Source organism: Chenopodium quinoa, unplaced genomic scaffold (assembly GCF_001683475.1).
Source record: "Chenopodium quinoa cultivar QQ74 unplaced genomic scaffold, ASM168347v1, whole genome shotgun sequence".
Taxonomy (NCBI): domain Eukaryota; kingdom Viridiplantae; phylum Streptophyta; class Magnoliopsida; order Caryophyllales; family Amaranthaceae; genus Chenopodium; species Chenopodium quinoa.
The window spans coordinates 4,387,330-4,398,203 of NW_018743691.1; the positions used below are offsets into that span (position 1 = coordinate 4,387,330).

General features: G+C 35.2%; 1 long non-coding RNA gene across 1 annotated transcript; it reads right to left on the bottom strand.

Annotated features, from left to right (window-relative positions):
- Positions 1 to 5,504: 5,504 nt before the first annotated feature.
- Positions 5,505 to 10,656, bottom strand: LOC110683828. Its single transcript, XR_002503687.1, has 3 exons — positions 10,389 to 10,656; positions 8,954 to 10,221; positions 5,505 to 6,351 (listed from the first exon to the last, which is right to left on the bottom strand). It is a non-coding gene; the product is annotated as an uncharacterized LOC110683828 (long non-coding RNA).
- Between the last annotated feature and the right edge of the window lie 218 nt (positions 10,657 to 10,874).

The window sequence follows — 10,874 nt, forward strand, 5'->3', positions numbered from 1 at the left end:
CTTACCAAACTGCTTATTCAAGTTTGTCTTCAATTGACGATTGGGGAAAGGAAGTTTGATGATTGGCTTTTGAGCATTCTTATTCTTGTCTGGAGTAGCCACCTTCTCTAGAGTTTTACCCTGCAATGTAGAATTAGATATGTTAGTATTATCTTTTAGCCCTGCAGGGCTATCAACTACATTGTTTGGTTTAATGGAATCAAGATTAGCATTATTTAATAAAATAGGTTCATCAACTCTGGGCATAGAGGGCCCTTCATAGTTTGAACCACTCCTAAGAGTAATTGCAAATGCTTGATCTGTAGGCCTAGTCGGCTGTGCCGACAGGGCTCCCTGTTGGCGTGCTTGTAGAGTAGCGGAGAGTTGCGCAATTTGATTATCTACAATTTTATTATGCGCTAGAATTTGATCAATTGTCGCATCTCTGCTCTCCATGTGCTTTTGCATATTGACCAACATTGCTCTAATTTCCCCCAAAGAAGGGTCGGAAGATGAGGGGGGTTGTTGTGGTTGATTCTTCTGGCTAGAATTGGGATGATAATATTTCTGTTGCTGTTGTTGTGGCACCTGTGGTTCTTGTGGTGGTGGATTTTGAACATTAGTGCTCCGGTAGGAAAGGTATGGATGATTCCGATACCCAGGATTGTAAGTGTTGGAGTATGGGTTATTCTGCCTATAAGCTTGGAAGGAATTAACTTGCTCCACGGAACTCCTGCAATCCTGCTACCAATGACCTACAATACCACAATTTTCACAGAAAGCCTCATTAGAATTATTATTAATCGCGGAAACATTAGCTACATTAGCATTGCTCAAATTATCTAATTTTTGACAAATAGAGGTCAGTTGAGCTTGCAAAAAGGATACAGAGTCGACACTATGCTTCCCCTTGTTAGAAAATCCTCTGGGATTCCCATATTGGGAATTGTGTATCGCCATATCTTCAATAACCCGATCTACATCATCAACATTAAGATTCATAAATCTCCCACTAGCTGCAGAGTCTAAAATTATTCTAGAAGAATTTCCAATGCCGTTATAAAAGGCTTGGATTAACTGCCATTGCGCTAAATTATGGTGAGGGCATTCTCTTTGTAAGTCCTTGAACCTCTCCCAAGCCTCATATAAAGACTCGTCGGCTTCTTGGGCAAAGTTCTGAATTGCACTTCGTAGTATTGTTGTTCTCTCTGCAGGATAATACTTGTTATAGAAATTCAAAACAAGAGTTTCCCAGTCAGTTATACCAAGTGTAGTTCTATTTAAACCATTAAACCACAATTTAGCTTTTCCAGTTAAAGAGAAGGGAAAGAGAATCTCCCTGATTTGGTCTTGAGTGACCCCGGCTTGCCTGATGGTGTTACAATATTGACGATAGTCGGCAATGTGAAGATTTGGGTCTTCACCCTTGGCTCCAATGAATTGCTTCCTCTCTATCATCGTTATAAATTGAGGTTTAATTTCAAATTGAACCCCATCAAGAGCCGGAGTAGGGGTGAGATGTGGAAAATTCGTAAGCTTTGGTTGCAAATAATCACTAAGCTTCTTTGGAGCCGCCATCTCTGATTCTGTTCTGATGATGTCTCTGAATTGCTAGAATCAGTTGGAGGATCGCGGTGATTATTGTTATTATTACCGGAATCCGCCAGGATTTGCTTGTAGAAGTTTTTCTGTCTATGGAAGGAACGTTCGATCTCAGGATCGAAAGGGATGTAACCTGATCTGGAACACCTGGGCATAAACAAAAACTAGAAGCAAATATGAGAATTGTCTCAGAGAACTAACGCTCTCTTTGACAAAAAGGGGAAATAATCTAGACTACAAAAACAATCAGAAATAAAAATAAAACCGTTTCCCCGGCAACGGCGCCAAATTTTGACAGGGTAGAGTCGTATCCCCTAATAAAAAATAATTACCTAAATCACTAACTAAGGTAGATAGGGAAGTAGGGTCGATCTCCACAGGGAAACAAGTCTTTTTACTCCTAATTAAATATTATAATCTAAATTATTTAAGTAACCAATATTTATAGTTGAACAAGAAACTAAACTACAAAGAGTAGGAATAGGGAGAAAATAATATATAAAAGGATATAGGGCATAGGTTCACCAATAAATAATACTCCAGGGTAAAACATAGTAATCAATCATTGACATTGCATAAATAACATGATTAACAGGCTCTCGCAATTTATTAATCAACATAGAACTAACAGGCTCTCGCAATTTACTAGATCTAAGTCCTTATTGAAAATAGCCTTTAATATCAAATTAACATCTACTCGATTCATCAATTTAATATTGCTATACTTTTACAAGCCGCAATTGTAAAACATTAAAACAATTCAATAAGAAATTATTATGCAATACCAATAATCAATAATAGTCAATCATCAATGCATCAATTAACCAGATTGTAAAGGGCTCTCGCTACGTATTACAATTACACAATTAATTTACCGGTACTAAATCTCATCTCTCGAGTCTTGACTTAACCATTTATAAACTAACTTGCCTATTGAAACTAGACCTAAACATTAATTCTCATCTCTCGATTCTTGAATCAATATTGTCAAACTCATGCATAAAAGATAGGCCTAATCTAATCACAGGGCATTAAATCAATCAATAGGAAATTAATCTAGCATTGATAATCAACAACAATAATTTACCCCTTCATATTATTTATTAGATCCCCATAAACCCTAGAAATTAAACTACTCACACATATTAAAAACTAAACTAATCAAAGTAATAAAATAAATCATGATGAAAGGAATAAAAATAAAAATAAGATTAAAGGAAGAGAAATCGTTACCAAAATAATCTGGAATTAATGAAAGAATTAAGAACAAAAGTTTAGAGAGAGATTAAGAGAGAGAAAACTAAGTAGAGAGAGAAAGTCTAAGAGAGAAGATAATAAAATCGTATTACGAAGGAGTATTTATACTCCGTACAAAAATCCTAAACTAAAACAAATTAAAACGACACTAATCGTCCCCTAAAAATACACGCGCCCGATCGGGCGAGCCTTTTTGACTCCAATACAAATCTCGCGCCCGGCCGGGCGCGTCACCGGGCGCCAGACTAAGCTTCTCCCGCCAGGCCGGGCGCGCCTCCGGGCGCTAGCCTTTTTGGCCGGGCGGCTCATTTGGGCCAATATTTGGACTTCGATTGGGCTCCAATTCTTCGGGCCAATCTGGGTTTCCTCTTTGGGTCTTGAATACTCGTTCCAAATGCCCCGGTATCACCTATACCGAGCCCTTAATCACCGGTTCGATGGCTCTAACCGGACCTGGGCTATAAAATCTGGTCGTGTTTCTCCAATGCTCGTGATTGCTCCAAAATATCTCGGAAAAATACTCCAAAAGCATAAATCCCTGCAAAAGTCAACCAAATCTGCGAAAACACTGGAAAACACCAATTAGTAATAAAAGTGGCTCTAAAGAGCCAAAAACACTACTAATTATGACCAAGGGACGGGGTAAATACTATATAAAATAGACACATCACCCCTCCTCTTGGCTTTTCCCTCCCCCAACATTATCCACTCTCTCATGATGTACAACATACAAGTTGTACCAACCATCACTTTCAGGGGATTCCAACAGCTCAGGAATCTCTTTATCACTCTCTAATTGCTTCCTCCCAGTAAATAAAGTACAATTCTTTTTTCCTAAACCAAATCTCACCAACATCCTCATACTTCAAATCCTGCCTAATCCAGTAGGCAAACTCAAAGTAACAACATTCCTCTACATTTGGGTACAAACTAAGTCCATGATAACCAGTAGGCCCTGGTTCATAAGTGGTTTGTCTACTCTTCTTATTAGTGACAAAAACCCCACCATAATACAGTCTAAAGTTCATTTCCCCAATTTTTAATCTATACCTAGGTACATCTATAAACTTTTGCCCATTAAACCTGATACACAACAACAAAAACCAACATAGAGTACTTAAATTATCACAGTAACTACAATTAACAAGTACCATATAAAGGATAACTAGATTATCACACTAACTACAATTTACAAGTACTATATAAAGGATAACTAGATTACTAATTAAATAAGATAATCAACATGCAACAATTAACAATATCAAATTATAGCTTCAAATACCAATAAAGCAACACAATTCACAATATTTAATTGCTTCAGCTAATGAAACCCATTCAAACAGTTCACTTTGCCCAATTTTCAAATTAATCAAATAATTAGTGGTAAACACACGTAATTAGTGATACAAGGACATAATTCAGTTTTAAAATCACCCATAAAATACACCATTAACCCATACTAATACTCATAAAATCGTACCTTGCTTTATGAACTATCTCCCATTTGGTCCCCCCATCTGATTGTGTCTTGCGTTTGCCATTTGTACCTTTACCCATTGATTATGACTCAGCTTGATCAGAAATTTACCCAGATAATAAAAATAGCAAAAAGAAGGAAAAAAGCTTCGTACAAATTAGGGCAAAAGTAGAAAAAAATTTACCTTTAAAACCACGAAATCACTGTTCCAACAACTTGCAATTACTTGATTTTACCTTCGCAATTAAGGATGATGTCCAATCGGTTCTGCAATTTTGAGAGGTATTAATGGCTGACAGAGGAAGGAAGAACAGAGAGGGGAGAGAGAAGGAAGAGGAGAGAGATTATAGAGGGAAGTCTGAAATTTTCAAAAGGAAAAAAAAAACAAATTTGGGAAGGGGGGGTTTATTAAAAGTCACGTGCAAGCCACGTGACTAGGGTCAACGCCGGAGTTGGTCAGTCAATGCCGGAATTCAGCCCATAGTGGTGTTTGACAACTACTTTTTTATAATAGGTGGTCCTTGGCAACAAAATTTTTTTCGGGTGGTTTTTGACAAAAAAACAGTTTTATACGGGTGATTTCTGACAAAATTTCCAAAAATAAATGATAAATGTCACATTTTTTTTATCACGTTTGTTAATGCAAAAACTTATTCACCTATATATCATTAGACTATTATAACTTTATAAAAATCTAAACAAAAGTTTAATAGTTTATGAATAAGGACAAAACGTGTCATCCATTTACACCAGGGGAAGTGGTAAACACTATATTCCTATCACGGAGTATTCGAAGTGATACCAAAATTTAGGTGAAACTATTAAGCTTGTATTCCACATCTGATCATGTTCAATTTTAGTTAACCTTGCTCTTTGTAGGCACATTTTGAACAGTGAGCAAGGATTCCAGTCAATCTGATCTGTTAATAGCTTCTCGGAGTTTAAGGCCTTTATGCTAGCTCCTATCAGGCTATCATTTCCCTTTTATCTTAAGGTTTAACGCTTTAAGCGGTATACCTCAAATTAAATCCACAAATTTGATCTGCTAATAGTAGCTCATTTGATAATCCAAGCTTTACTATTACTATTACTATTACTATTACTATTACTATTACTATTACTATTATTATTACGGAGTATTATTTTTTTTAACAAACCTCAAATTGCTAGAAATATTTGTTGTTCTTTTTATTTATTCATTTATCTATTTACTTTTAATTTATTTTTTATTTTTGATAATTTTGGGCAAAGTCCACTAAGCTCTAAACTCCAAAATAATATTTCAATCTTACTCTTATCCCAATTGAAGAACATAGCTTTGTTTGGTTTATTTGATGATGGTAGTTGTATACTTTTATGTTCAATAATATTTTAATGTTCATAAATGATTATGCTAGGGAAGTAATAACCAATTAAAAGGGAAGTAATAACCAATTAAAAGCGAAAAAATCAGATCAGAAAACCGAGTTTTACATAAAAATTTAAGGAAGAAAATCAGCTTCTCAAAAACCTATCAATTGCAATTTCACTACCCAATTTCCTATTCCCCATTTGTACATCAACGCTGAATTTCTCTAATCCAATTTTTAAGGAAGTTTGATCATCCACGAACCCACCAGACAACTTTTGAATTTTGATCAAATATATAGACACCCAAGAAAGCTAATTTTCACAAAGGTACAAGTTTCAAAATCTTTCAACTTCTAGATGAAAATAGGCACTGTACCATACTGATGCAAGCATGTTCTAGATCCAAAGTTGAAAGCTTTAGCAAAGACTAAACTGATGCTGGTAGGAATGGTAGCACCTGCATAGGTTCTTCTCAAGCTTAAACATCCACCTTCCTGATTCTAAGGGAGGTCTATTGTAGTCAAGATATAAGATGCTTATTCTTAAGAAGTATTTAATCAACGAATAATTGAACTTTTCAGGAAATTGGAAAATTCAAAACCAGGATATTCTAATTATCGAGTCAGACAGGAGCTTCACAACCAACGGGCTCAAATCAGTCTGTTACTTCACCAGTTCACCACCAACTGCAACATAACAGTAGGTGTTGATATTAAAATAACAGTAGGTAAAACATGTATGATATTCCTTCGAATTCCAAATAACATCATGCATATTTCTCCAATAATACTCTAGAAGTAAAGTGCATTAGGTAACTAAAATTCAAATGTACAAGTGTTTATCAAACAAAAATAAAAAAGATTGACAATAGCCATTCTTTATGCAAGTAATGCTTTACCATCGTTTATGATTGAACAACTCTACTAAACTCAATAAGCCTTCCTTGAGTCTAAGCTATACTCTCTGTGTCCCTCAAAGATTACCCTATTTTCTTTTCCAGTTTGTCACCAAAAGATTGCCCCACTTCATTATTATTAACAAGGACCCTAACATTCCTCTCTAATACATTTCTTACCTCACATGGTGAAGGAATAAAATATCTACCTGCCCAATACAACTTTACAGAAAACTGGGAACGGGGCAAACACAAAAGGATGGACTGATGGAGGAAAAACATCTTTAGCATAAGATTCAGTCATTTTAGTTTGTATTAAAAGACATTATAACATAAAATTGATAATTCTACATGATTGAACTCTCCAAATTCCCCACCAACAAAGATAATCTTATACTTGAAAGCTTCCACATTCTTCCAAAAACTCTAGAGTAATACAATGTAATATAAAGGAACCTACCTCTTTTTCATTCCTAGCTGTTCTAATTTGTACTGAAAGGCTATCCCACCTACTTATAGTAGTAAGAAAGAAAAAGATAAAAGGCCTCCCTCCCATCATCAGTTGGACATGGGTCAACATGGTTTCCTAAGTTCTTTGATGCTACAAGGAGTTCTTCTATTCCCCCAACATTTTTCAGTTACAGGGAAAATAAGACAAGAAAAAAAAAGACGAAATATTAAAATGAATACTACACCATACTATTTATTTTAATACTTCTTCACTTTAATAAGCAGTTCTAGATTCGAAAACAGAGACCTTGAGTTGCTTAAATTAGTAACCATCTAACCACTTACCTCAAGACTTGTTTGTCCATCGTTAAATACGTACGTTAATGGAACAATGGGATTGATATCAAGAGGTGCTTGGTTTACTAATTGTATACTTTGTATATTTTTTGAAATGGATGTGCTAACTAAATGTGCAAAAAATGGTTCATAGGTCAACATTTCAAAAGAGAATCAGACCAATAATAATACAATGATAGCTAGTGATTAACCTTGATTGATTAATTATTTACCCATTTTCAATCACACAAACAAAAACCCCTCAACATCAATATTCCAAAGCAGCAATTATCTACAAACATACAAAAAATTACACACACTTTCTAATTCAATAAGGAGTACACAAATATACAAACAGTTGAAAATCAAGCAATTACTTAAATTATCATAATAAAATTTTAACCCCTAAAAGGACCATATTCACTAAATATTCAAAGTTCATTATTTCTACTTCTCTTCTAATAATATAGAGAACGAGTAAGAATTTATTGAACTAAAATATCTCATATTGAACAATCAAGATCCACATTCAACATCATTCCTACTCCTAATTCTTATGCTCAATAGAATTTGTATTGAATGTAGATATGCTTCCCAAAAAAGGGGGAAAAAGGGAAGCTTTTAGTTGCCAGTAGTCAAGGTAATTGCCAAACCTGAGTTAAGCTAATCACAAAGAACAGTTAAGCTGTAGCAATGAGAAATAGGACTGACATTTTATACTTTCATGAGTTCCATCCCATCATAAGTTGGATATGCTTCCGTGTAGTCATCAAAATTACGCTACAAGGAGCCCCTCTCCCTCCCCCCACGGGCCGACCATGGTAAAAAGAAGTCTAAACATACATTACACACACACACACACACACACACAATAACAAATGAGCCTGCTTGAGGTACTGCTAACTACCATTCTAATTTATGCCATTGAAAGTTTACAATTTGCTTTGTTTTATCGGTCAACTCACTCTTTCCCTGCTCCCTTTTTCCTACTTCAGTTTAAGTCTTTCATAGAATCATAAGAAGTCAAAAATTTCAAAATTTCCCATAGCTGAAGATATAAAGAAAATTCAAGGTCAAAAAACACAAAATCATCATGTGATTTCTCAAAAAGATTTTGCACTCAACATGCTCCTTTTTCTTTCCAAATTATTTTAAAAAACCTCAGACTTCAGACCAAAACATATAACAAAGAGCAACGTTAAGATTGAACAGGAACATAAACTTGGTTAGCTTTATTGTCAGAAAATATGTATATCTATATATGATATTCATAACCAAAAGACACGAGGAAAAATGCTAGGCATTGTTAATAATCTCTACCAATTAATTTATAGTGAGCTTTTGGATTTTTTTCTTAAGATAACCCTCAGAGTTCATACTACAGACAGCATCAATAAATGAAAGATTGCCATAACCACAAAGAGAAGTAAAATAACTTGAATTTAACATATGAACTTAATACCAATAAGAGGCAAAGACCAGTACATTGCACGGCTACAATACGTACAAAATTACATATCCATCATTTCTAGAAACATTGTTAAGCCTAAACCAAACTATATGCAATGCATAAAACAACAATTAATAGGAACTTAGTAATAAAATACCTGCAACTCATAAGCTTGAATGCTTGCATTTGGAAAACAAGTTGCACATATTAGGTCTAATCGCCCACATACATTCGACAGGTAAGGTATCCGTCTTGTAAGGCATTACCTGATGCTGTGACATAATTACCAGAAACCACAACCTCACAAGTTGAGGACCTCCTTGGAAGTTTGAACAGCGACCTACAGAGCTGACATTCCATCCACATTACATGTGCTTCGTTATGTTCATTTATGAGATTAAGCCATTCAAAATCTATGCAAAGCTTATCCAAAACATCTGCGTGACTCAGAATATACGCTAGTACCCTCAGGGAAGCGCCAGTCCTCTGTACTCCACTTAACTGTATAGTCTTGAGCTTACTTGCTAAACAATATGGAACAGAATCCGGTGGCAACCAATCGCTTTGCTCCATTGTATAATACAATGTTGGTAAAGTTAGTGGCCATAGAGAAACAACAAGATGCTCTAAGTTGGGAAAACAAAGCAGTCAAAGAGTCATAAGTAATGGACTTAAAGGGATTTTCAAGTGACTTCACCCCTATGAATGAACTAATCTGTCAATGGTTTAGTGCACAGGTATTGCCTCCTTATAGGACTTGCTATCATATATAAACATATATTTCCCATATCATACAATCACTATGTCCTATGCCAATGCATAGTGTGCTTTCAAATAACAAATTATGACTAAATATCTCTTTCAAAACCTGAAGCATAATCTAATTGGCATATAAAACAGAATATAAACCAGCATTACTGTCAAAATTTTGTATCCAGTAGTGATTGTATCTTAATAATAGTAATATAGATATATACAACATACCAAGGCCACGACAGAGAGGCAAAGATTGGGAATCTGAAAAGCTAACAGCTCGCATTTAAACTGTAGAAGACTTCAGAATTTGGTGCGTAGCATGAACATTACATAAATATGGCCCTGATCATTGAAACTGGCAATTGTACATTGGTACATATTGATCCAGGTATTGAACGATATCAATTATGAAATTATGTGTTAGAGAGTAGTAATACTTCAAAAGCATAAAACCATCACAGAAAGGTTACCTAGTTTACTCAGCAGACCTCAAAATGAAGATACCAAATTTTGATACTTGTTATAGGGAGTTTGTAAGGAGTAAGGGAGGCTAATGCAAGAGCAAGTTCTTCGATTGTGGTGATGCTCTTGTCACTTGGAAAGCACTGCCTAAATTAAGCCACCAATCGCAGCTCTCTGATAAGACGTTCTTCATTTTTCACCAACACCCTGGGAGGAAGTTCAATTAACACAAAAATTGAATTCTCTTAAAGTTAGAAAAGTAATAGAAGTTCCATGATGGCATTGCTGTGCATATATGATTGAAGCTATATATCACTAGCATTCTATCCCTTCACATAAATTATAAATATATACTTCAGGAATCAGAAACTTACAATCGATCAGTTGTAAGAATCCTTGAGAACAGAAGTGATATCCAACAGGTTCACAGAACATTCATCAAATTCATCCAACCAGAATGCACCAGGCCGGCCACCAGGTAGATTTTAACTCTCAAATGAGTATTTATTATAACCACGTGTGTGTTGCAGCAATATTTTCAACATATTGACCAGTATATCAAAACCAAGACCTTTAGTACGATAAATGAAAGTAACATGTCAAATATATGCCCAAAGGAAGAAAGAAAAGAAGAATATGTTTGATATAAGATGGAGATACTATTACAGCCTACCTTTCACCCAGGCAGGAGTGTTGATAACAAGAGGCAGCTCAGCTGCACACCAGAACTTCCATACTTACTCGAAATTTGTAGGTTCTTGCTATAATGATCATACAAAGCATAAATACAATTTAAGTATGTTTCAGGGTCCCTTTTTGAAGAAACGTCACAAAAGAAATAGCATCTGCAGACACCCATG